At 43.3% G+C, this 22,902-nt stretch overlaps 1 long non-coding RNA gene across 1 annotated transcript in view; it reads left to right on the forward strand.

Moving 5' to 3' along the window:
* The first annotated feature begins 805 nt into the window (after positions 1 to 805).
* The window catches only part of LOC134474620 (uncharacterized), a 35,054-nt gene continuing 12,957 nt past the window's right edge, over positions 806 to 22,902 (forward strand). Inside the window, exon 1 of the long non-coding RNA XR_010045497.1 lies at positions 806 to 969. This is a non-coding gene — a long non-coding RNA (uncharacterized LOC134474620). The remainder of the gene's footprint in view (positions 970 to 22,902) is intronic.

Here is a 22,902-nt window from a genome sequence, read left to right on the forward strand (position 1 = left end):
TTTTCTAATATCCTCTTGAATCTCCATTTTGTGAGTAGTATAATTTTCAGCATATAGGTCTTTTACATTCTTAAGTTGATTCCTAAGTATTTCATTTTTAGATGCTAGTGTGAGAGACTACATTTCCATAATTTCCTCCTCAGTGAGTTTTTGTTTGTGTACAGGATTGCTATTCATTTTTGAGTGTTGACTTTATATGCAGTTATGCTGCTGAATTTGTGTATTACCACTCCTAGTCTTTTAATGAGGTTTTTGTCATCTTGTATGCAGAGTATCATGTCATCTGCAAATAATCATAATTAAACTTCTTCCTTTTTTAGTTTTATTTCTTTAATTTCTCCCTCTTATCTGATTGCTCTGGCTAACATTTGCAAAACTATATCTAATAGGAATGGTGATAGTGGACATCATTGTCTTGTTCCTAATTTTAGTGTGAAGGTTTTCAGTTTTTGTCCATTTAGTATTTAGTATAACATTGGCTGTAAGTTTGTCATAAATGGTCTTAATGATATTGAAGCACATAGAGTCTATTCTGAGTTACTGTAGGGTTTTTATCATGAACAGGTTCTGTACATTATCAAAAGCTTTTTTGCATGTATTGAGATGATCATGTGATTTTTATTTTTGGCTCTGTTGATGTAGTGTATTACATTTATTGATTTGTATATGTTGAACCACCCCTACATTCCCGGAATAAATCCAACTTGGTTATGTTGTATAATCTTCTTGATGATTTGCTGCACTCTACTTGCCAGTATTTTAATGAGATTCTTTGCGTAGTTCTGCTTTTTGGTTGGATCTTTTTCTTGTTTTGGTATCAGAGTGACACTTGTTTCTAAGAATGAAATAGGGAGGACTGCTTCTCTTTCAATTTCATTGAAGAGTTTAAGGAGTATTGGAGTCAGATCTTCTCTGAATTTCTTATGGAATTCAGCTCTGAATCCAGCAGGATCTGGCCTTTATTTGTTGGTAAGTTTTGAATCATGTTTTTGATTAAAATAGCTGATATTGGGTTATTCAAAATTGGAATATCTTCTTGATTGAGTGTGGATAGTTCATGTGTTTCTAGAAATATATTTCCTCTGTTTTCCATCCTATGTGAATAGAGATTTTCAAAGTAGGTGCTCATGATGTTTTGAATTTTCCTGGGATCTACAGCATTTTCTATCTTTTCAGTCCTTATTATTTAGGATTTTTTTCTTGATAAGCTTGGCTAGAGGTTTATTAGATTTATTCTCTCAAAAAGCCAACTTTTGATTCATTAATTCTTTCTATTGTATTTATACTTCCAATTCCTTTTATTTCTGCTCTAATCTTTAGAACTTCCACTTTTCTAGGAACTTTAGGTTTGACTTTCTCTTCCTTTTCTAGAAGCTTGAGATGTACCTCTACATTATTTATTTGTGCTCATTCAATTTTCTTGATGGGACTACTTATTACTATGTATTTCCCACTTAGGACTGCTTTCATTGTGTTCCATAGGTTGTGATATGTTGTTTCTGCATTTTCATTGTATTGTAGGAATTGAGTTATTTCTTCTTTAATTTCTTCTGTAACCTAATAGTTGTCCAGAAGATTATTTAATTTCCATGCATCTATGCAGGTTTTGCAGTTTTTTGCCATTGATTTCCAATTTTAGTGCACTATGGTCACATAATATGCATGGAATAATTTTGCTCCATTTGCATTTACTTAAGAATGTTTTATAGGATAATATGTGGTCTGTTTTGTAGAATGTCCCATGTGCAGCTGGGAAGACTGTATGTTCTGATGTGGTTGGGTGGAATACTATGCAAGCATCCACTAAGTCCATTTACTCACAGGTATTATTCAGTTCTGTTATTTGTTTGCTGACTTTTTGTCCCAGTTGACATATCTCTTTGTGACAGTGGGGTGTTCAGGTGACCTATTACAATTGTGTTCATGGGGGCTGGGGATTTAGCTCAGCGGCATAAGCACCTGCCTTGAAAGCAGGCAGTCGTGAGTTTGATCCCTGGTACCGAAAAAAAAGCCAAAAAAAAAAAATTGTGTTCATGTCCATTATTATTTGTCTTACACAGTTGGGTGCCCCTGAATTTGGTGCATATATATTTATAATTGTTAGTGCTTCCTTTTGTAGTTTTCCATGTATAAGTTTGTAGTGGCCTTCATTATCTCTTTTAATCATTTTAGGTTTGATGTTCACTTTGTCTGAAAACAGTATATCTAGCTCTGCTCTTTTCTGGGTTCCTGTTGTGTGGAAACTGTTTTCCATGCTTTGACTTTTAATCTGAATTTCTTTTTGAGTCGGATGTGTTTCTTGTATACGGCATACTGTGGGATCCTATTTCTTGATCCATTCTGTTAACCTGTTTCTTTTGATAGATGAGTTGAGCACATTTACTTTTATGGATATCACTGATACTTACTGGCTTGATTTTGCCATGTTGTGTTTCTGTTGTTGGTTTCCTGCTTTGCTCCCTTGTTTAATTTCTTGTGGTTTCTTTCTGTTCTAGAGATTGTGGTCATTTCTATCTCTATCTAGCATGTCTTTCAGTACTTTTTCTATGATTGGTTTGGTGGACATGAATTGCTTCAGTTGTTCTTTGTCATGGAAGTATCTTGTTTCTCCATTAAATTTGAAGTAAAATTTTACTGGGTAAACTGGTCTGGGTTGAAAGTTGTTTTCTTTTAGGGCTTGAAATAATTCACTCCAAGCGTGTCATAACCTGAAGATTTGTGCTGAAAATTCTGCCGAGATTCTAATGGACTTCTCTTGATGTGTGCATTGTGTCTTTTCTCTAAAAGCTTTCAGTATTCTGTTTTTATGCTGTATATCTCAGCTCTTAATTATTATATATCTGGGTGCAGATTTATGTTGCTTGTGATGGTTTGGCATTCTGTGTGTCTCACTTATTTATATATCAGACTTTTCCTGCCTTTGGGAAATGGCATTAGTATTGGCTCCTGCATCTTACGGTTGTCTACGACTCTTTTAATATTTCTCTTGGCATCCTCTTGAAGCTACTGAATTGTCATTTTATGTTACTTTATTATTTTTATAAGTTCTAAACTTTCATAATCACTATGTGCGACTGACTCTATCCTCAAACTATCCTCAGCTTCATTTAAATGGTTTTGTGAGCTTTCAATAGAATTTTTTTTGTTGTTTTGGATATTTCTTTGAATTTGTTTCATGGATTCTGCTTGTTTTCTACATTGTTCATTCAAAATTTCAATCAATTTCCTATGCTCTTATGTTTTTTTTATATCTATTTCTTCTCTAGCTATGCTGAGCAACTAGTTTAATAAGGTTGGTATTTCTGTCTTTACATGGGTGATTCTTTCTAATTTGATTTCTGCTACAGCCTCATGGATTTGTTTCTTTACTTTAGTTGGTATCTTTTCAGAGATTCCTGGTGTATGACTTTAAGATCCTCTATTTCAGTGTTGCCTGTACTTGCTCTTGATGGACTAGATGTTTGAGATTGCATTTTGCCAATTTGTTTTGTCATTTTCACTCTTTGGGTAAATATTTGGTCTTTCAGTTCCAACATAGTGTGAATTTTAGGGTCCTACTGTGTGGTTTATGCTTGTGCAATTGCTGGGTACCAAAATGAATAGGAGAGCCAGTCACCTGTATTCCTCCAGCAGGGCCTGTTTTGTGAGTCCTATATTCTTCTTAGGCTAACTAGCCTAGAAGTATTGATGTAGGTCCACTCTCACTCAGTTCCTGCTATTCCTATGTATTCAGGTTGTTTCAGGTCACCAGATCTACTTGTCCACTGTATTTGTGTCAGCTGAGGCCCTACTGTGTCCTTGGGTGTTTTATGAGCTCTTTTAATTTTCTCTAAGTTGGAGGAGGCCTTATTGGCACACTACTCAATTTGTCTGATGTTCTCTATGTGGAGTGTTACTCACTCTCTTGCCAGGTTTCCCAAGGGCTTACAGTTGGAGGGAGCATCACTTCTGCTCCTACTACCCACTGCAGATCTCTATTTTAGGGATAAACTCACCAAACTGACTGGAGCCTGATGATGGTTTCTGTTTGCATGATGGGTTCCCGAATCTCTCATTGAGCCAGCATGGTAATCCCCTATAGTCCAAGGTTTTGGAAGAAAGGGTTGGGCCCAAAGATCAACTGAAATACTGAGTCCAGGAGGTGGGGGAGTTCTGCAAGGAGTGGTCCTGAGTGGTGGTCCAGGGTTTCCTAGGTTGCTGGTTCAATGGGCAGGCATATTGTGGCAGTTCGGGCTTCTCAGATGTACATCCATTTGTTGCAAATGTTTTCTTGTTTCTGTTTCTGCTTGTCAGGGATATAAATGCCACATGCTACATGCAAGAGGATGCAAGGACCTCCTCGTGCTGTGATTCACAAATAAATGCTCATGTGGTTTTGCAAAACCACCTTTCACATTTGAGAAGTTTCATCCATGAGCAACAGGAAGGCTAGCAAGTGAGGCTCACAGCTTGGGTCCTTCATTGACAATAGTTTCAATCTGGAGTGTTAGGCCCATGATTCCTGCCTTTGGTAGCAACACAACCACCAGACAAAACTACCCAGCTACCTGTACAATATGGTGGCACCTGCTGAGTATTGTGGCACCTACAGAACTGTTTCAGAATATTGTGGGGTGTCCATAATGATGGGTTTGATGGTGCCCTGGATATATGGGAATCCCCAGGTGCAGTGTCCTGGTCATTGTGTGGATAGTTATTGTCAGCCCATTCTGACATAGACCTATGAGGCTTCCACAGTAAGCCAAGTGGTGGGCACCACCCTGGGGAGCTTGTTTGCCACCCCAAATGTTTGTAACATTTATCAGTGATACACAGTTACACAAGTCAAGTGGTATCCACTCCATAATGGGGTTCCCCAATGCTGCATTTACCTGTTGAACACAAAGTGGGTCTGCACTCAGTTATGCTTCTTAGTTTCTGTTTATCCAACTCCAGACACTGTACAAAACAGGGCCCAGTCCCTGTAGTGTGGTCATGTTCTCCAAATCAGCACCTTGATGCTCTGGCATCTCTGATCCCATGGTGCTGCTATCAACAAGTTTATCAAATTCTGCCAACTGCTCACAGGCTGTCACTTGCACATTCTGTAGAACTTGCCACATAGAGGGGGTGCTGGCTGGAATAAATTTGGGACACCTCCTGTGGGCTCAACTTTGGGTTATCAGCCCCACTTTCCCAAAGCTATACCACCTATGTTGGGACAATTTCACTCACATTTTAATTCAACTGCTCTGCCAGCTTCCCTATTCCAGGGCTAAACAGATTGTATACATGTATTATGGGTAAAGAGGAGCTGTCCCTCAAGTCCCCATCTTTAGGCTAGGGGCTCCGCCTCCTCCACCTTCTGTCAAGTAGCAGGTCTGTCATGCAATGCCAGGGAACTCTCACAGAGACTGTCCTGGTCATGGGACAGAAGGAGGTGGTGCTCCCTGGGTCACGCAGTATGACTTCAGCAGGAACCAGCAGTGATTCCAAGGCCAACATGGGATTCACGTTTCTACCACTTTTAAAGCTTTCAACTTGCCCCTGGGAGTCAGATGGACCCATCCCATTCTGTACATGTCCCTTATCATTATCAGTAATCAGGTAAGTGAATATTCATCACACAAGGAGAAACCCTGCTTATGTTTTGAAGAGCACAATGGGCAGACTTTGATTTTTAGGTCAAAGTACACTGGTATTTGTGAGGAAGTGCAGGAAGGAGACTCCTTCTACCTTACTAATCATACATTCACTTCAGAAATCATTTTGGTAGTATGTTTAAGAGTAGCACATCTGACTACCTTAACATTCTGTGCATCTAATCCTCTCTATGTCATGAAGAGAATTTTATAAGATATTCTAATCAACTTTGTTTTCATTAACTAAAAACTACCATGTGACTACCCAATAACACCTGAATGAATAAACAAACCACAGCAAGCTATGCATTGAAAGTTTGCTAAAAAAAAAAAAAAACCATAGAAAAACACTATATAATAACCTCAAAATGATTGATTGGTGAAAGAAGGCAGAGAGGTCAAATTTTGTCCAGTCATTACATATATTTTCAAAATATGACAAGACACATGTATTATAGAAGGCAGGTCAGTCTGTGCTTATCTGATACAAGAGATAATACTCTGTTCAATCAAGAGTTGCTGTGTATATTTAATCTGTTCATCAGGGGGCTTTGTTGGGGGTGCACATGGCTACACACTTAGTGAATATGCTACTAGGGCAGAATATACTCTCAGGCTTGGTCCCTTGCCTACAGGCAAGACTCAGGACAAAAGCCTCATGTCTCCTCTGTCTGTCTCCACTTTTCTTGCTCAATGTTCATCAGCCTCTCCTCAGTGAAACTGCAGAGATAGCAGTGACTTCTTCAGAGCCAGAGATCCAGAGAAGGATAAAAAAAAAAAAAGACAGCCTAGGATACTAAGTAGAACACAGGAAAACATCAGGAGAGGTTGGTCAAAGTTATTTGTGTGAACCTTAGTAGACTATCACATAACCTCTGCCATATTCAGTTATTTAAGAGTGAGTCAGGAAGTGGGGAGAGAGCTCAGGATACACTTGCTTACCATGCATGAGGCTCTGGGCTCAATTTCAGCACTGCTAATGCAAAATAATAACACTAAATAATAATAAGCTAGTAAGTTAGGCCCATAATATAGGGAAAAGGCCTTTCAGGAAATGGGCACCAGAAGATGAGCACTCAGCAATTGAGCAGGAACCTAGGTCATAGGCCTGGTGGCTCACACAGGTGTGAATACAGGAGCTATGGACATCGTTTTGTGAGTGTAGCTCCATCCATAATGCTTGCTTAGCCAGTGTGTGAGGTACTGATTTGAGGCCCCAGCACCAATACATAGAAGAAATTGAGATGCTTGGGGAAAATAAGGATGGCTGAATCAAGGCACTTCCACCCCCTCATGAAGGCCCCAGGGAAGCATGTGCAGGAGGTAAGTCTCATTTCTACCACCACACAGCAGGAGCCAGGCATTGTGTGCACTGTATTCTCCCTCTATCCTACCCTTTGCTGGGTTTCACTTCTAATTCTGTGCTCTACATGTGACACCAGCCCACAGATTTTACAAATGTCATCACACACCACTGATGATATCCCCAGGTCGTAGATGCGAGGATGACCTCCATAGAGCAGAGGAACACATTGGGAAGGTCCTGAGAGGCATGGTGTCTTGTGTAAAATTACACAGGAAGTCAGAAGGACAAGTTGAACCTAAACCCCTATCTCTTGCCTCAAAGCAAGACCCTACCTGCACTGCTATTTTTTCTCAGCCCTCAGAAAGCTTTGCATCCTGCCAAGGATCCACCATTTGGTTGAAGAAGCTGTTGTTTATTGTGAAGGACAATGGGGAGTCATTTTATGGGCTTCCATGTTATCCAGAGTAGGAATCTCTGCGATCTATCATGGAACCAGATTCACAGAGAAATCATGGAGAGAGCTGGTGGGTGCCTTTAATCATCAATTTACTAGGGTCTGACAGATGTAATGAACAGATTAAATATACACACTGCTCTCTTTTGCTTCAACATTGTGCAGGCCATGCAGTCACTCTAGAGAGCAGACCAAGTAATACCCATGCTACTGTGAATGTGCCTAACTTCCTGGCCTCTGTACATGTGAACGCATAACAGGGTAAGAGGAGTTCCTCTAAGGCATACAGAATGGGGTGATACATCATTATATAAACTGAAGATGGAGGAAAGGCAGGCAGAACCCACACTCTCTGCCCACTAACTTTGCAGATATTTATAGCACAGCACCCCTCTAGAGTGACTATGAATAGAGTAACACTACAGATACCACCCTGGATCACAGAGATGACAGGCCACAAGGGTTGGAAAGGGAGGTGTATGTCAGGCTTCACTAAAGAATGGAGGAAAGGTGGTCACAGCACTATTAGGGACTTCTATCAGCACATGAGGACCACCTGGGCCATCACTGCCCCATTCAAGGCCAAGAAAAGGCTGGGCAGGGCTCTCTGCCACTGGAGCAGGAGGTTGATGCCCAGCTCTATAAGATGCCCAGTTGAGTTGGACCAACCTGCGCTCACTGAAAATGGGAACTTCAGTCAGGGGGTTTGGCCTGGGTCTGTGGCCTTCTAGGGAGTGCATGGGACACTTCACACAGACAAAGACTCCAAGATTTGAGACCTCCTGCAACACTGAGGCATGCACAAGTGAGTGGGTTGAAGAAGAATGGGAAGCTTTCCTGGGGTGGATTTGTGCACAGAACTGTTTGTGACAGGCACTGGGAAGTTCTAGGGCCTGCAAGGAATAAGGACAGTTGGTGATTTTTCTCTTTCTGCTGACACAGGGTAGTACCTAAATGAGCTCAATCCAACATACAGAGTTTATACTAGATCCACCTCCAGTGACCTCACAAACTTTGGGATCAAAGTGAAAACTAAGGGCGCTGGGGATTTAGCTCAGTGGCATAAGCACCTGCCTTGCAAGCAGGCGGTCATGAGTTCAATCCCCGGTACCGATAAAAATGAAAAAGACAAAAAAAAAATTAAAAAAAAAAAAGTGAAAACTAAGGCCAGGTACTCTGTCTTGAGGAATTCTAGAGCTGAGGGTTTTACTGGCTCCACAGCAAGCATCCTGAGCTCCACTTAGGGCCAAGTCCTGCAAAGCATCTGCCTTTCCTTTCCTCTTTCCTTGCACTCCTTGTTTTATTTTCAGTTTTCATTTCTACTCATAAGTCTGTAATTCTTTTAAACATTAAATTCTAGGACAATTTAAAATAAAAGTTAAGATACCATTCGTTTCATCATGTTCAATTCAGTAACATATAAGCACATCATCAATTTGTACAATTTCCACATCTGTTGAGTTCCAGCTTTCTGCTCAGTTTTGGACCCATCCATACCCCTGTCCTCTCCTGCTATACCCCACCCACCTCTGACCCTTTTTCACTGTGATTTAGTACTCTGGATCTTTAATAGTCATGCATTAGATTCTGTTCAGTCAAATTTTATTGGATGACACTGGCTGCTATTGCTCTTTGATAGAAGAGAGAACCCCAGATAGTCAAAATCTATCAGGAAAACATAGAGATCATTGTGTGTCTACTCATGTTTTCATGTTGGAAAAGCTTTCCCATGATTTCAGTGATAGAGTGGAGCTAGAAAGGTCTGATTCATTGCATTTGAAAAGCAGAAACAAGAATAATATAGAAACCACAAGAAAACTTTCCTTACAAGCCATATTCAGACAGACAGTTTGTGATACAGGTGTGAAAGAGGTGTCATGAGTCCATTCTGTGAGACGTGAAAAATTCTTGTAATTCAAAAGAGAATCTCCACATGTGGCCAACAAATGCAGATAACACTAAGCCTCCCAAAACTGATTCATGCAGGCACACATCCCTGAGATGTGCTGTGTCTCCATGTGATGGCAGATTTTAAGGCAGGTGTTGAACAGCACTGGGGAGAATATGGAGGTGGAACAGAGCCCTGTTCTGCAGCTCCCATCAGAGCACTACACAAGTGTCCCTGGATCTGGCAGGATTAACAATAGAGGTTTATCCTTCACAGAGAGCTGCACAACTTTGCAAGATTTCTTTTCAAGAGTTTGATTCACAGCTGTTTGAAGCAGGAAGGAATTGGGACCATCCCTATCTTCCATGTAAAGGGTGTGGGGCATCAGTGTGGGCCACAAGAACCAGGGAAAGAAGCTAAGGAATCTGATCATGAAATAATACATGGATGTGAGAATAAAGACTCGGTTTTGAAAGTGAAATTTCTCTGATATCAATGTGCATCCACACATAGACATGTAAGAATCTACATCCAAGAACAGTGTCTCAGCAGTGTAGTTACTTATGATGACACTGGCTCAAAATAAAATAATTTTAGAAACAGAATTTAGCATTGTTCAGTGTAAGGCCCTTGTCATAGTTTATGTCTGTGGCCCCCAGGCCTCATGCCTTTACATTAGGCATCTGTGACTGGTTCATTGTTTAGCATTTGGATTAGGGGTGTGAGTGCTACACTGACCTAGGGGTGGAGCCAGGATGTGATATAATTGCAGGAAATAGGCCTGTCTTGCTCTTTTGCCTGTTTCCTCCTTGCTGTTTGCAGCCACCGTGAACTGTGGCCCCGCCGGGCCAGCCTGCCTTGGAGCCAACTGAGTATGGACTGAAAACTCCAAATCTGTAAGGAGTAAACCTTTCCTTTCCCAACTTTTGGTATCAGGTATTTTTTCTCAGCAACCCATAAAGTGTAACCAAGACATCCCTGCATTCAATTCCCAGAATTCTGTTAAGGAAAAAACAATAAACTGGGAGCCACATGAGGGGCTTCAGAGTACCATTGCCTGGTCTTTCTGAAGAGCTGTGTGCCCCAAGTAGCTTGAACCTCCACACCTTTCTTGGGCACTTTGATTTTAAAAAAGATCAGTTCCATGAGAGATGGAGAAAGGAGGATGTTCATCCAAGAATGCAAAGTCTTAGTGACAATGGAGAAGAAATTCTCAATTCTCTCCTAAACTGCATGGTGACCACAGTTAATAAAAAGGATAGCTTTCAAAACTGCTAAACAATGGGATTATAGTCCCAATAACTCTGAAAGAATTTGTAGTTTAAGAAAGTGGTATATGCTTTATCTAGACTGATTCTTTCTAAAAAGGAGCCATAGGTCAAAAGCACATTTTATCCCATAAACATACATAATCATTGTGAATTTCTAAGAATGGATAGCCTGTACCTGTACTCCCAGCACTCTGGGAGGTTAAGGAAGGAGGAGCAGAAGTTTAAACCAAACCTGGGGAATTGAGTAAATTATTTCGACCCTGTCCTAAAAAATAAAAAAAAAAAAAAACAAATTTGAAACAAAAACAAAAACAAATTTTAAAAGTGCATACATATATAGCTCATGCAGAAATTCCCGGGATCACTGAATATAGTATACAAACTGCATAGTATGAAACTATGCAGTTTCATAGTATATAAAGTTATATAGCATATAAAGTATACTATAGTTTCATAAATATAAACTGCATAGGATGAAAACTTTAATCTACTTATAAGTGTTTTCATATTTTCTCTATTAGTATCTACTTGTGCTACATTAAAATAAGAAAAGATGAAAAAGGGGTTGTTTGTTGTGTTCTGAGAAAAGGTCTTGCTATGTACTGCAGGCTGACCTTGACTCACCAAGTATTTCAGGCTAGCCTCGCACTCCCTGTGATCCTGGTGTCTAACCCACCTGAGTGCTGGGATTACAGGCATGCACCACCATGCCTTGAAGGAAAGTGTTTTTTTATCTTTTTATTTTAAAGAGGATAAAACCAAATGAAACAAAACAGAATAGAGTCAATCAAAACAAAAAGATGAACCTGGCACATGACTTAAAAACAAAATCCAACAGTAGGTTGTGTGGCCTATCTCTCAGCCTGCACAGAAAATGACTCAACACCTTGCTGAACTCCAAATTTGTCCAGATAATTGGGCAAATACCTAGATTTTGAAAGACGTCTTAAACATGCTTTGTTTAAGGACCAATTCATATCAAGTGCCAGGGAAAGAACACAGAACTTTGATTTAGTATTTCTAATTTCTGGAATTTATCCCAAGAAAAAAGATATATGCTCAACGCAGTTTTTCTAAGAGAAATTAGACTTGTGTACATAGTAACAGGATAACTAAGTACAAGTCTACCTATGCATGTAATATAAACATTCAACATTATGCAAATATATAAATGATGTGAGCAGAACTGGGTAGTAATTGTTAGAGACAGCCAAATACGGAGAAGATGGGTATTCTGCAGCAGGGTTTAACAATGTGGGTGAATTATTTTCATTTGTGGATTTAAAATTTTAAACACTACTGATCACACTTCCTCATGCCTCAAAGCCCCAGCCCGCGTTCATTCTCCTCACAAAACCTAAACACCCAAGTGCTGCCAATATTAAAAGGAGCAGAAACCCCTTTATCAATGGAACGGACTGGAGCCACAGCATGTGCAGGTAGAATAATAACTGCTGTCTTACTGTTACATCTAGGTCCTCTCTCAGTCTCTGCAGGGAGGAGTTCTGAGTAGAATCCAATTGTCCTTTTGGGGTAAATGTCCGCGGCTCAGTATGGCCAAGCTCACTGACAGCAGAGGCCATGTGAAACCCCAAGCCACTGCACCACAGGTCCCACACCAGGGCTGGGCTCCCACCAGTGCCTGTCAGGGGGGACCGGGGGTCCCCTGCCACGCGTCAGGCCTGGCCATGCTGATCCCCTAGGGAGAAGAGAGAGGAAGGGAGAGAGGGGCCCTGCAGACCTCGGGCCAGATCGCCCCAGCGCCGCGCCCGCTGCCTCCCTGGGCCTCCAACCCCAGACATCCCGCCCTGGGCACTTGCGCCGCTAACAGCAGGGCCACAGGGCCAAGCAGCCACTCACCGTAGGCTCTGCCCTTCTACCTACCCCAGACCCCAACCGTGGCCCCGGCACAGCCTAGGCCGCCTAAGGAAGAGCGCTCCAGTCTCCAGATGGCGTGGGTAGCTGCAAAATAGCGACTCCAGGCACAAGACCAGCATCCACTGCAAAGCAAGGCTGGGGCGGGGCGGGATGAGCTGGGATGTGCAGGCGCCTGGCTCAGGGTGGTCCATGGGCGCAGCCTGCCCAGGTTGGGCCTGGTGGAGTGTAATCTTCCTTTGAGGCCAGGGGGTGGGGTCAAGCGGTGTGAGGGGCGGGCAAGGGGCGGGGCCAGAAGCTGGGACACAACAAGTGCAGAGTCCTCCTGTGAGGCAACCATGACGCAGTGGGCGTTGCATTGGGTTTTAGGGTCCCCCTGAGGCAGGGTTTGGCTGCAGGTGGAGGTCTCTGATGAGGCTTCTGGGAGGCCCAGCCCCAGGCCCATTATGAGAGGAAGCAGAGGAGTGGACTGAGGCTTGGAATTTATGGATTTCTGAACTTCCCAGGCCTGACACCTTAGGCACACTGCTTCTCTTCTGGGAGCCCCAATTTCCACTATTGTTACTCTGCTGTTATTTTGCTTTGAAATACTGAGGGTGTTTTCCGCTAAAAAAACAAACCTGAGGAATGGTAATACTCATCTCTGGGCACTGCTGTGAAGATCTGATGAAAACCCTGCAGAGCTCTTCCCATGGTTCCTACCATATAGCAAGTGCTCAGGTATCATTGCTATTTGCATTGTTGCCCTTCTTTTATTACAGAGAAATGAGTGCTTTAAGTGTCCGTCGTTGAATGTCTTCATAACTTATAAGTATGTTTACATGTGAATATAACATACTAACAAGCATATTTAACACTTATGGATATCAGGCCAGGGCCTCTCTGCGGCGTTTCACATATGTTAATCCTGTGAGTTAAGAATTATCTTCATTTTCATAGCTGTGTGAGCCTCGACACCAACATTAAATACCTTTTCCAATGACAAAACAGTGGACAGGGTCATTAAACTGTCATTCTTCATTCTCCACACTCAGCCATGGACTACTATTGTGCTTTCTAAGGATTTGCCTTTTCTGGATATTTATATAAATGGAATCATAAAATGAAGTACATATTTACGTTTTAGAATAATTTCATATTATTAGTCACAAAAGTTCTAAATCATGAAAGAATACACTTAACAGTATGTTTGTACACATCTCATTTAAAAGGCTAAAACAAAGATGAAAACAATTCCCACATCTGACCTGAAAGTAAGGGTGAAATTATGGTGAATTCTACAAAAGCTGTGTAGGTTGAAGCACATATATAAACATAAAAACAATTGTCTTGGTCAAGCTTTCCCATTAGTAGGACACAGAATCCAAGACCCACACAGGGAAGAGGAGATGTTTAATCTGGCTTATAGTTTCAGGGGACTCAGTCCTACTTGGTTGCAAGGCAGGGACACCACAGCAGGATGGCTCACATATGTCAAGATTCCTAGGGGATCTTTGTTGGTTTTTCAATTTTAGTTTAGTTTTGTTTTTTTGATATTTAGGAACCAAATTCCAGAACCTGTGCTTGAAAAGGAGTACTTTGCCACTGAGCTATATCCCTGGCCCATGTCAAGATTCATCTAATTTTGTACTTTAAGCGTGAAAGTTCATTGTATGTCAATTATAATGAAAGAAAATTGCTTTTAAAACACTTCTTATCTGAGCTACCCATCATAGATTTTGTTTACTGATAAATTTACTTACAAGCAATTTTATTTATTTATAAATTTATTTCTAAGCAGTTTTGTTTATCTATAGATTTATTTGTCGATGTCCGCTCCCGGCCGGCAGGAAGGACACACGACAAAGTCTGGTAGTGGACAACCTTTTCTTTTTATTTTCCTTCTCCGTACAGCCTGCCCTGGGTTCTCCCAGCTGAAGCCTCCTCTGGTCCGCTCCCCGCGGCTCCTTTTGTGCTTCAGTCTGCCCCAAAGCCTCTACCGGTCCGCTCTCCGTGGCTCCTTTTGGGCTTCTACTTCCGGGCTTCTACCTGGCTTCTTCTTCCGCCCAGGGGTGGCACCGGTATATATACGGGTACAGTGTCCAATCATGTTAAAGTAAGCAAGGCAAGCTGATTGGCTAACATCATCAGTTGCCAGGCAGACTATATTGTTGAGCGGGTTGTTTACGCGGTAAGCAGGAAACTAACATATTCGATGGGAGGGGTAATCTACCTCAGGCTTTGCTCTTTACCACAGGCCGCATGTCCGCCGCGCAAGGCGAGCTATCACAGACGCGGCTCCCAACATCTCCCCCTATTTTATTTTTTATGAATGTGCGCATCGTAGCCCTTCCTGGACTGGGTGCAGAGGCTTATGCCCTATGTGTAGGTCCACCGTAGGTCCTTGGCTTAGACCCTGGTTGGCCATGCCATGGTCTGCCAAGGCCCTGAGGCCCTCGTCCTTTTTCTAGGGCCAGGCACAAACTGGACGGAACCTGGATGCACACAAGCTTGCACTCATTTCCTCTCCGTAAAGAAATCCCCTCGGAGAGAAATTTAGACCTGGGCAGCATCTAACAGTCCAGCGGCTTACGTGCAGGATGGGGTAGGGCCTGGCTTAGGTCAAGTCGTGCTGGGGAGGCACGCTCTTACCCGTCATTGACTCACCTACCCTGCTGTGTATTGTCACCTTATGGAGGAGAATGAGGGATGCCCGCCATATCTAGACTCGGTCGTGGGCCAATTGAGCAAGCCATGTATATGCCTGAGGATCTTTTTGTCCATTTCGGGCTACCGCTATTTCTATTCATCTTATTGGTTGGTCTGTGATGGATCTCCAGTAGGGCAGGTCTGATCTTCAGTCGAGGGCTTTGTTGCCCGTGTCAGTCTCTCCGGTATCCACAGTGGTTCTCGTCCCGGTTCCTGTGGGAAAACACAAACCGCGCCTCGGTTCCAGCTGATTACCGGATCCGGGCCCATCCATTGTCCTGTCATAGATAACCGCGCCTTTGGAGGCAGGCCTTGGCTTACTCCCCCTTTTTGTTTTTTATTTTTTATTTTTTATTTTTATCTTTTTCGTTTTTTTTTTTTTTTTTTTTTTTATTGGTACCAGGGATCAAACTCACGACCGCCTGCTTGCAAGGCAGGCGCTTATGCCGCTGAGCTAAACCCCCAGCCCCCATTTCCTCGACCGGCGTTTTTCTCAGCCTGCTCGGCAGAGAACTCTGTGTACCAGGCTCGCCAATCCAGGTAACTACCCGAGGGCAGACACGCCTTTGCCAGCTGAATCCAGTCCGCGGGGGTGAGGGGCCCAGAAGACAGATTCTCCAGCATGGCAATGGTGTAAGGCGCAGTCGGCCCAAAGGTTGTAACTGCATTTTTAAGTTCTCTAATCTGCTTTATCTCAAAAGGCTCCCATACATTGCGTCCCTGGCCCATAGCTACTTGTACAGGAAATATCCCGTAGGGGCCACTATCTATCCCAGGTGGATGTACCTCATGAGACAAGCGTCCCCCCTGCCAAAGCCGCCTGTAAAAATACCGACCCGCCGGCGGTGGAGCATAAGACAGCGGCCGTGATTGGGCGGAAAATGGGGGCCCGTGCATCACTTCCTGTTCTGGCGAAAGGGGAGAGAGCTCCCAGGCGGCCGCCTCGTGGCGAGGAATCGCCTCCGGAAACGGCCGATGTCACTCCCGGCCGGCAGGAAGGACACACAACAAAGTCTGGCAGTGGACAACCTTTTCTTTTATTTTCCTTCTCCGTACAGCCTGCCCCGGGAATCCTCCCGGCCGAAGCCTCTGTTGGTCCGCTCCCCGCGGCTCCTTGCGTGCTTCTCCCTACAGTCTGTCCCGAAGCCTCTACCGGTCCGCTCTCCGCGGCTCCTTGCGTGCTTCTCCCTACAGTCTGTCCCGAAGCCTCTACCGGTCCGCTCTCCGCGGCTCCTTGCGTGCTTCTTCTGCTTCTTTTGCTTCTTCTTCTTCTTGGCGGGAGAGGCACTCACTTTTATAGGGTTCAGTTGTTGCTAGGCAGACTATCTTACAGGGCGGGTTGTGAAGCAGGAGATCTACTTTTGTAAGCTCTTGAGAGCTTTCCCCGCAACCACCCTCACTCTTAGTGCCGCTACCTAGCATGTTTCCCATTTTTTAATATGTTACTCACCGCGTGAGGCCCAAGGAATCCGCCACTTACGCGTGAGCCTGAGGGGAGTCTAAAAGCCCTGTAGGTGCGCGCCACCCAGAGCCCAGGCTTATCCCCAACTCACCTGTCTCGCAGCTCTGTACTGGAGCGTTGTCCACTTCCACGTCTCGGGGGTGATCAGTCCCCGGGCGGGCCTCCAAATGTCGATGTCCGCTCCCGGCCGGCAGGAAGGACACACGACAAAGTCTGGTAGTGGACAACCTTTTCTTTTTATTTTCCTTCTCCGTACAGCCTGCCCTGGGTTCTCCCAGCTGAAGCCTCCTCTGGTCCGCTCCCCGCGGCTCCTTTTGTGCTTCAGTCTGCCCCAAAGCCTCTACCGGTCCGCTCTCCGCGGCTCCTTTTGGGCTTCTACTTCCGGGCTTCTACCTGGCTTCTTCTTCCGCCCAGGGGTGGCACCGGTATATATACGGGTACAGTGTCCAATCATGTTAAAGTAAGCAAGGCAAGCTGATTGGCTAACATCATCAGTTGCCAGGCAGACTATATTGTTGAGCGGGTTGTTTACGCGGTAAGCAGGAAACTAACATATTCGATGGGAGGGGTAATCTACCTCAGGCTTTGCTCTTTACCACAGGCCGCACGTCCGCCGCGCAAGGCGAGCTATCACAGACGCGGCTCCCAACATTTATTTATAAGAAGTTTTATTTATAGATTTATTTATTTTTGGCAGTGCTGGAGATTGAATCCAGTGCCTTGGTCCTTTTATCATAATTTATTTCCAGACAGGGCCTTGCTAAGTTGCTAAGTTGTTTAGGTTGTTCTTGAATTTCATCGCATTTATTAGGATTTTTGTACAATGAAGTATAACAAGGATAAATAAATTGAGTAGTCTCAAGTAAATCAATAAATACAACTTAACAAACAAAAGTTGGATGTGATGGTACATGCCTGTAATCCCAGCACTTAGGAGGAGACAGGAGGATCATTGCAAGTTCTAGGCCAACCAAGTTTACACAGTGAATTGAAGGCCAGTCTGAACTACACAATGAGAGTCTCAAAAAATAAATTAATAAAATAAAATAAATAAGATAAAAACATGGACTAAGGCAAGTTATTATCTTCTAGTCCAGAGCATGGGCATCTTCAGAGGATTTACTTTAAAAGATGTTATGGTTTGTATCTGGGTGTCCCACCCATAGCCTCATGAAGTCACAGAGGCAGCTAAACCTAGCATCTGTGATTGGTTCATTGTTTAGTACTGTGATTGGTGATGAAAGTGCTTCACCTTTCCGGGGCTTGCATTACTGGAGTCTCACCAGTCCATTTTGTGAGAGAAGTGAGAAAGTCTTGTAATTTGAAAGGAAATCACCACCTGTGGCCAACAGGTGCAGAAAACATTCAGCCTCCCAAAGTTGATTCACACAGGCACAAATCACTGAGATGTGCTGTGTCCCCTTCCAATGGCACATTTTAAGGCAGGAGCTGAACAGCACTGGAGAGAACATGGGGGACAGAGCAGAGTCCTGTCCTGCATCTCCTATCACAGCTATATAGAGCTGTCCCTAGACCTCATAGCACTAAGAAGAGAGAGTTCTCAAACATAGAATGCTGCAAAAATTTTCAAGATTTCTTTTCAAGAGTTTGATTCACAGTACTGTTTGAAACAGGAAGGAACTGGGACCCTCCCTAGCCTCCATGTACAGCATGCACAGGAGAGCTACTTGGAGGATGTTGTGCATGGCTGTTGGAGGGAGCTGTGCCCTAGGTCGTAGAGGTGCAGATCTAGGTGTAAGAAGCTCATGGCACAGCAAGGTTTTCTAAGGTTCAGCCAGTGTGAGTCTATACTGCAAATGAGTGCTGCCCAAAACCAGGGCCAGCACTGGGCAAGGGCATTTGGATGCCAGAGTGGCCAGTCAGGTGAGAGTCAGCCCTGCCAGACACAGCTGAGCAAAGAGTTTCACTCTGAAGCTGAAACTCCAGCAAGTCCACCTCACTTCCTGCTTCAGGTCTGTCAGCAAGAACTTCACACAGAAGCAAAGCAACACAACTGAACTTTGCTCGGACTAAATTGTTTAGCTTCCTTTGAATAAATGATTGAAAATGCACAAGTCTATGTAAAACTAAAAGCCTGAGAACAGCATTCTGCATGTTGTATAAATAAACTGACCCTTTACAAGTCATGAAAATCATGCCCATGGGTGGGTCTGCTAGGAGGAGGTGTGAAATCACATGCATGCAGGTTTCATAACTGCAAAAGAAAAACTCCAAATAAATGCTACATGTACATGACTACGTTTTGGCACTGCACTACAGGAAGGAAAATCCCAGCAGCAACCTAGATTTACCACCTCAGTAAACCCAGCGCAAAACCCACCAGATGATTCCATCATGCAACTGTGAAGGCTCAGCAGCTCTGCTCCCTGCTTGATGCTGCTGCTGGTTGACAATTTTGAGGTGTTTCTATCTGCATAAGCCATCTCCATCTCTCTCAGCTCATGGCTGCCAGGATGTGGATCAGACTTTATTTACATAAAATCCCATCATGATTTCAGGATGGGTGGCAGCCTATTTTTTACTGGAAATTATTTTTCAAGTTTAGGAATAATAAATCTTACACAATGTGCTTAGACAGGTGAGGGCAAATGAGATTGTTTGAAGTAAATGCAGGAAACTCATTTGTCATTGACAGATTCAGTTAGTACTGAAGCCCATATTTTGTGGGTAAACAGGCATAAGTCACGGTTTGCTGTGCAAAATGCTGGAAGGCACAGAAATGTCCCCTAGTTCAGTTTCTGCTTTGCTTCCCTCATTCTACCAAGCTGGAGAGTGGATTCTCAGCATTCAAGCACATAGAGTTTGAACTACAGTAGAAACCTGTAAAATTTTCTGTTAAGTGAGGAGTGAAAAGACAAGGAAATGTGGGTTTTTTTTTTTTTTTGGCAAAATGCAGTTCTAAATATATGCTTAAATAAACAGAGAAACTGGGAAAAAAGGAGAAGAAAAAGAAATGTAATGACAATGCTGTGTTTTGTTAAAATGCCACAGCCTCAGTCCGAAAGGAAAGAAGCAAAATTTGCAGGCTGGAAGGGTCATTGTGTGAGTGGCCTTCCTCCCCTAAGGGGCAGAGTGTGTGCCCAGCCCACTAAGCCAGATCAATGCAGGGTAGCACCTGAATCCTGGTGGAGCCTGAGACCAGGACCCCATAACTGAGGCCCCTGGGCCTGAGGTGGCAGAGTCTTTGATGCATCCTGGCTGCTCTGCCTTCCCGTGCCTGCAGGGATGCAGCATGGATGTGGTGGGGTTAAGGGGTGTAAGGCAGGTAGTGCTGGGCTCCTTTGCATGCTGCACACTCCCTGCTCTGCCTGAAGGCATGAAGGTTCAGGAATTACTTGCTGGAAAAATAGACTCTGAATAAAAACTCTTTCTGTCCTGTGCAGTAGCAAGCACAGGTGAGCACGATGGCTTCTAATGTAGGGAGGGCAGCAACACACACCACAGAGGAATGCTCATGGATTTATGTGTTGGAGTTTTTAAAAGTTAGTCATGAAAGGTGTGTTGGCTTGCTGAATATCAAGCCTCCTTATTTTATATATACAGTTGTATTCGAAGTGTCTGTATTGTGCATAACTTTCATTATATATAATGAAATTAAATCATCCATTTTCACAAACCTATTCAAGAAATTAGGCACTATTAAATACAAAGTGAATTGAATAAAAGTAATATTGAATAGAACACTATAAATAATGCAATGGAATGGAAAATTGAAAAAACTCCACAAAGGCATCCCTCCCAGGATCAGTGGGCTGCCCTCCAGGAGGTCCTCTTTCTTGTCCTCATCTGTGATTTGGGTTTCTGTCTCTTCACTGCTGGGTGGAGAGAGGCCAGGCCATGAGCTCTTCTATCATCTCAGGTAGGAAGGGGGACATGGCCCAGGAATAGGGTTTCTTTCCACATTTTCAGGGGCCTAGGACAAGACCTTCTTTTGGCATTTTCTGTGACTGTAATTTTATAATTGACTCAGCAGCTCTGCTCTGACACATTCATGGCTTCTAACTATCCACACTCATAACTGAAGAAGAAGAGATTACAGATGTCTGTCAATATCATTTTATTATAATGAGGCATTAGAAGTGGAATTTCCAGGTTAAACGTATGTAAATTGAATTTTCTGGTCATAGAATTCACACTAGACCTAAGCACAGAGTAGGAGCCTAGAAGGGGAAGCCCAGTGATGCTCAGGTCTCTGTAGAGATATGATTTCTGGGGAAGGTGGACCAGGCAGAGTTGGAGGACACCAGGGTACCTAGTAGAGAATCATGGGCAAGAAATGCCCAAGTCCAGGGCTTCTGATCCATCAGTCAGCTTCTCAGCAAAGCAGCACACACTGCTTGCTGAATAAGAGAGGACTCGGAATGGCCCTGCTGCCAGAGCTCCTTCCTGCAGGCCTGAGAACCCCTGTCTCACTCAGGAGAGCTCTGTATGAGTTCAGCCTGTTACACAGCCCAACTTGACTGAATGTCTTCCACCCAGTTGAGATATCAACTGCTGCATGTGGACTCACCACAACTGTGGAGCAGGACAGGTGTTTACAGGGAGCAAGTGAGAAGGTGGGGACACTCCTCAGGCAGTTAAGGGTAAAAAGCCTGAAATAAGAGACCTGAACCTAGCCTGCCCCAGTGTCCTCTAGGAGTAACTGCACCCTGCAACAATGAGCATTAAAAGACTAAATAACAACAGATTACTCACACACACACACACACACACACACACACACACACACACATACACACACACATATACATTTTAGGGGAAGTTTGAAGATACAAAAGTAAATGGTTATGTCCTTAAGTAAAGTGAGACATGACCCTTAATGGGTACATGATCTCCTTTGGTGTCCCTGACCCACACCCTCAGGAGAAAACACACTATTTCACAGAGCTATAACAAACACATGCAATGGGTCAACAATCATAACTGCTTAACAACAACAAATGCCAGGATACAATAAAAGCCCAGCTGAGTTCTATCAAGTGTATAATAAAGAATAAATAATGTATCTAACCATGTTGGGACTTGGGCAGCTGAAAAAATTTTTCAGGCCTTCCTTGAAAGCACCCCTGGTGGGATCCAGGAGAAGAACCAGTCACCATTTCCAGTGAGTCTACTGGTGCATGGACTGAGAAACATACATCCCTGTTGCTCACCCCTGTTTAGCAACAGGAGGCTGAGTTCTGAGCATCTCTTGGAAATATGACTGTGTGCAATATAGAAAATATGGGGGATTTCCTTCTATCTTCTGTTTGAAAACAAATGCCTTTAATCTTTTGCTTTGTTATGATTAATTGTTTTACTCTGTTCAATATTCTCTTTTGACTGGTTTTTGTTTGATTATTCTATAACTTGTTGATTGGAAAATTATTGTGAAGATAACGAGATATACTATGGTACCTCTTACTTGTTATGGTACCCAGTTGTGAAGTTCTGTACCAATTTCACTGCATTGTTTCCACTTGTTTGTTCTCTCTAGCTCTGTTGTATTTTACTACCATCAAAATAAAATTTTGAAAAAGAATAAATACTAATCATCTTTCCCTTCAAGGGAATGGAACCACCCCCAAGTCCTTGTAGATGGTGAAGTCACCTGATAACAAAGCCAGACCATAATGCATTAAAAAAATGGTAAAGGCCAATATTCTTAACATACCAAAAATATTCAACTAAATGCTCATCAACTAAATTCACCAGCACATGCAAAGTCAAACACCACAATAAACCCTGGGTTCACCCTCAGTGGTGCTAGAATGGTTCCACTTGCACAAATCATTCAGTGTCACTTGCCACATTCACAGCATGAGGCACAATGAACCCCTCAAGTGATTTGGAAAAATCATTTTGAGAAATTCCAAAGTTCACCATCCTTTCATAATAGGAACCATTCATAAACCATGTGTAGGAGGAATGAATCTCAGCACAGCAAAGAACAAAATGACAAGCCCATCCCTGACATCCTACTCACAGGCTGACAAGCTGCAAGCTTTGCTTCTTGGTTCCTCTCCTCTCCTCTCCTCCCCTCCCCTGTCCCCTTCCCTCTCCACTCCTCTCCTCTCCTCTCCTCTCCTCTCCTCTCCTCTCCTCTTCTCTCCTCTCCTCCCTTCCCTTCCTCCATTCCTTCCACTTTAGTTTGATTCCATTTTCTTTCTTTTTCTTTTTCTTTTTTTTGGTCAAGGTTTTCCTGTGTAGCTCTTGTCTGAGATGAACTCAGAGTGTGTTGGAGGCTTGCCTGGAACTCCCTGGTATCCTGCTGCCTCAGCCTCCTGAGTTCAGGCATTGCAGGCATTTTCACCTTTCCTTGCTCAGCCAATACGTT

The sequence above is a fragment of the Cavia porcellus genome, unplaced genomic scaffold, assembly GCF_034190915.1.
Source record: "Cavia porcellus strain 051 isolate PalLab524CR breed Dunkin Hartley unplaced genomic scaffold, mCavPor4.1 scaffold_34, whole genome shotgun sequence".
Classification (NCBI taxonomy): domain Eukaryota; kingdom Metazoa; phylum Chordata; class Mammalia; order Rodentia; family Caviidae; genus Cavia; species Cavia porcellus.